The 4,517-nt window shown below is 39.1% G+C and overlaps 1 pseudogene; it reads right to left on the bottom strand.

Annotated features, from left to right (window-relative positions):
• Nucleotides 1-253: 253 nt before the first annotated feature.
• On the bottom strand, nt 254-1,457 carry LOC113251060 (elongation factor 1-gamma-like; annotated as a pseudogene).
• Between the last annotated feature and the right edge of the window lie 3,060 nt (nt 1,458-4,517).

Raw genomic sequence — 4,517 nt, 5'->3', positions numbered from 1 at the left:
TTAGACATCATTCATAAAATTTCAGCAGTCATTCTTAATAAAAATCCTATAACTAAAATAAAAATGTAATAATGACTTAAATATGATAATCTAACAATAATATTCACATTGTTAATGTTTGATCATTGGTTTTAAAATCAAGAACCTGTCACTGACACCCACTGATTTTTTTTCTTTCAGTGTTCGGTTTCTTTACTAACCCCCATCTCTCTAAAGGGCAGGTGCAGGCAGCTGGGTAGATGGCAAAAGATGTTCACTTGAAGATACTGCTCTGATTGGAGACTTTGCTCACGTGCTGGAGGGTCCTCTCCCAAGGAAAGTACTCTCAAACCGCTCTCTGGGTCTCCTTGCTTCCAGGATCCAGTTCCCAGCCTTGGAAGACTTAGACTCCCAAAATGGAATGGATACTCTTAGTTCCAAAGAGGAAGATGCTTACAAAGGCATTCTTCCTTAGCTTGTCCAGTCACTGGAACATTCCACTGATGAGACTGCAGCTCATGAAGGTCTGGGTGAGCTCCTCAGAGAAGCAGTATGTGGAGTATCATAGGGACCAGCCATTCTTATCAAAATACAGCAGTGCCACAGAAAGGGTGTCCTTGTTGGAGCATTTACACTTAAAGTCATGCAACACAAATGTCATCTTGGACAAGTGAGCAAAGGAGTCCTTGGTCTTCAGCTTAGCAGCCAGTACCTGCTCGTCTTCATCCATCTCCTCGGGAGCAGGGCCAGTGCGCTTTTCTCCTCTTTCCGCTCAGGCTGGGGATTCTGCTTTTCCTCCAATGAACCTTTCTCTTTCTGTGAGGTGTCCTTTTTAGGCTGTGTGTCTGCAAACATTCTAACATCAAACTATCTTCTCACAGAGTTTCACCTTTCCCCAAACAGCCTGAAAGTGGGACTGGGTTAATGCCTCTAAGGAACCAGTGGTTGATATTGGGGAAGGTCTGGCTGAGAGAAAGCCCCAGGACTTGTTGATGGAGCCACAGCAGCGTTCAGACAACTGTAATGTTAGCCAGGGTCCTGTGCTCTCCATTAAAAAAGTCCTCATTTTGAGGTGAGCATCCAGCAGCCCCAGAAGTTACCCCGCCTCCTCATTTCCTGCTTGTTGTGCTGCAAGATGCCCAAGATGGGCAGGTACTGGCTGGTAGCACTATGTTGCTATCAACAAAGTTCACCCAAGGCGTCACCTGTTGTTTCTAGAGTATATCCCTGCGGCTCTTCATTGCGCACATGGTAAGCAGCGACACTGCTCTCAAATACACAGGATCCATGGTCACCCTGAAGTTCTGGAAACTTGCTGGAAATTTATGGAGAAATTTAGGGGTGTAGTTGGTTTGGACAAAGTGGAAGTGGGGTGCTACAGACAATATGCCAACCTGAATTCCATGGTACTGAGCTGCAAAGAGGGCCTTAAAGTCCTTCCAGTTTCTGGGATATGCATATAGGATTCCAGCTGTCATGGTGATTTCACAAAGGGGCCACTGATTCTTCTTTAGCAGCTTTTGCATTTATCCTTACATCTTCATTCCAACCATCACTGCCATCCCATTCTCTTGTTCTTTTGACAACACCATTGTGGATGATACCTAACTGATCACCCATCTAGCCCATCTTCAATCCTGTCTCATGTATTTCCAGAATGCTCTTTTGAAAATGCATATCTAAGTATAACACATATCCACTTAAAACATTTCTATGTTTCCATATCACTCATTGGATACAATCCATAATCATTTCATTGATGTAGAAGATCTCCACTATCTGGCCCTTAAGTATTACTGCAAATGATTGCTGACAAATTTCCAATCTTTACCTCCTCCACCAGACAAAACTATTTATGGTTTCCTAAATATATAAAAGAGTTTTCTGTCTCTGTGCCTTGGCATATGTTCTGTCATTCTGGAAAACTCTTCCACCTACTTAAGGACCTGAAAAATGGCTGCTCAACTCTAACTCAAGTATATTGGCTCTATGAAAATGTCTCTGACTATGAAAATGTTTGTCATTTATTACCTCCTTGTGTTTCCTTTCCATGTTTTACAAGATCTTATCATTGGCACTCTTTTCATTGTTCTGAAATTATTTCTTTATGTGAAACAAGTTGATCATTTTGAGCTTTTTTACTATTAACTTCTAAAGAAAAGTCTAAACAGCCATATTTTTAATCACTTGCCCCCCCTCCCCCCGCAAAACCACAGAAAATCAAACAATGGATGAGTTCCAAATCCATGGTTTCCTGGTCAATAGACTGAACAGAAAACACCGATCAACTAGGTGACCATATTTTCTTTCAGGAATTCCAACTGGAAAACGTAGGGGCAGTAAAGTAGCTTTTAGCAGAAGATAAATCTAGAAAGACCCGCTCAAGGAAACCCTGAAATACTTTGTCATATAAGGAAGAGCAAGATTCATGCTGGAGTTGGGAGGAAAGAGTAGTTAGGAGTAAACAGGAGCTATATGACAAATCAAGTATCTGTGCACAATGGAGAACAAGACAAAGTAAACTTGTAGCAAAAGGGAGGAATGATAGAAACTAGGAGGGTCATGAGTCATTTTATAGCAGAACACATAATCATTAATAATTCTGTCTAATCTTCTATAGTTGATGTTTTTAGTGTACTGATGGAGAATCCCCCCCTCCAAAAAAAAATAGGTTTCTAAATTTTCTCATCGGTCTGCAATATTATAATTTCTATCTGCTTATGGTCTAATTATGCATTTTTTTCTTGGATGAACAGTTATTCTTAAAACAGCTTCTCCATTACTGGGAGTGTCTTGAGCGACTCTCTTCTTATTAACCATGAAGTCATAACTAGAACATTTTTTTCCACCACAGTAGGAATTTCACACAGGCTGGGATACTCTCACCTCTCTCATATCTAGAGTAGAAATACTCTAGGAAATATTTCACAAGTTGGGCTATGAGGAAGCTAAACACCAAAATGTGATTTTTTGCATTCAAAACTTTAAATCTTTCCGAGAGAAAAAAGTTACACACCGGACTTCACAATCCACTCATGCAACCATGAATCTGCTTAATTCAAAGAGTGTGTATATTATTGGTACTATCAGAATCATTGCTATGTTCTCAGTGTTCTGACACCCTAATAAAAATTTCTAAAATAATGACATACCCAATATATGACAAGATCTGATTTTGAAAACATGTGATCTACTGATCAATGAATTTCAGTTAACTACATAGGTCATATTCATGTTCTCTGGATAATAAGGAGAACATATATAAGGTAATTTTTTCATAGCTAAAAAGATACTAGTAGAGGCAGAACAATGTTCCCTGATACATCAGGACATAGAAAATTCACTATTTTGACCACTACATTTCCTTCTTCCCAACACTCTCCATGTTTTTGTTAGGATATGGGTAAGTCTAGAATTGAGCCCTTGTGTTTCATGAACAAACCCACCAGCAGATGGAGTTGGGCAGGTGGATGTTGAGAGTAAGAGCAGTTTGGTAAAAGGTCTGTTGAACCAGCCAACAGATTCCATTCCCCGAGCCAAAATCATCAGCTCAACTGAGAAAGAATTATAGGGCCATTCTTTGAATAGCGAGGTAAAAAGTGCTTTTTTCTTCCCTACCTATGGGAAAATGAAGAAGCTGTTATTTCTAATTACTTTTAACTGTGAGGAAATCAGCCTAAGGACAAAGGAAGAGAACAAAAATAAAGAAACATTAAAGAAATAGATGAATCCCTGATCAAATTAAGTCTCAAGACTTTCTTACTTCTACATATTCACATACATGAGCCAGTATACCTGTTGTACAATGGTATGGATTGTAAAATGATATTAACAATACAATCCCATCTCTTCTACAATGGTATGAATTCTTTACACCAAAGTCCCTAGCATACAAATGTGTGTGTGTGTATACACACATATATGTATATATTTCCAGTACCATGTATGTTTGGTTGTAAAAAATTCATTACATATTTTTTATTTAAAAATGCTTTTGATTCCTGGTTGATTCTAAATAACCCACAAATTTGTTTGTTTGATTGCTGTTATTAACTATATAGGCTCCTAAGATAGTGTCCTTTATAGCTCTTTCATTATAGACTTCTCCAGTCCAGAGAGCCTTTCTTGCTTCTGATCTCCTTCATGATTGTTCTCCCTTTTCTTTTTCATGGTATTCTTTTTTTTTTTTTTCAGTTTATCCTACTGCTTCTGCAATATTATTGACTTAACGAAGTTTCACGGGGTGGTTTAAAAAAGTCACAGCCTATTAAAACCTTTCTATATCTCCCTGGGTCTCTGGAGTTCAACTTTACTATTAAAGTGCATACAACTTAGAAAATAAAGTTTTTAGAGGGACACCTGGGTGGCTCAGTTGGTTAAGCATCTGGCTTCGGCTCAGCTCATGACTCCAGCATCCTGGGATGGAGCCCTGTGTTGGTCTCCCTGCTCAGTGGGGAGCTTGCTTCTACCTTCCCCTCTCCCACCCCACTGTGCTCTTTCTCTCTGTCAAATAAATAAATAAAATCTTTTAAAAAATA

The sequence above is a fragment of the Ursus arctos genome, unplaced genomic scaffold (genome assembly GCF_023065955.2).
Source record: "Ursus arctos isolate Adak ecotype North America unplaced genomic scaffold, UrsArc2.0 scaffold_10, whole genome shotgun sequence".
In the NCBI taxonomy this organism is placed as follows: Eukaryota; Metazoa; Chordata; class Mammalia; order Carnivora; family Ursidae; genus Ursus; species Ursus arctos.
Note: the sequence above shows the minus strand (reverse complement) of the source record. Positions and strands in the feature narration are given on the sequence as shown.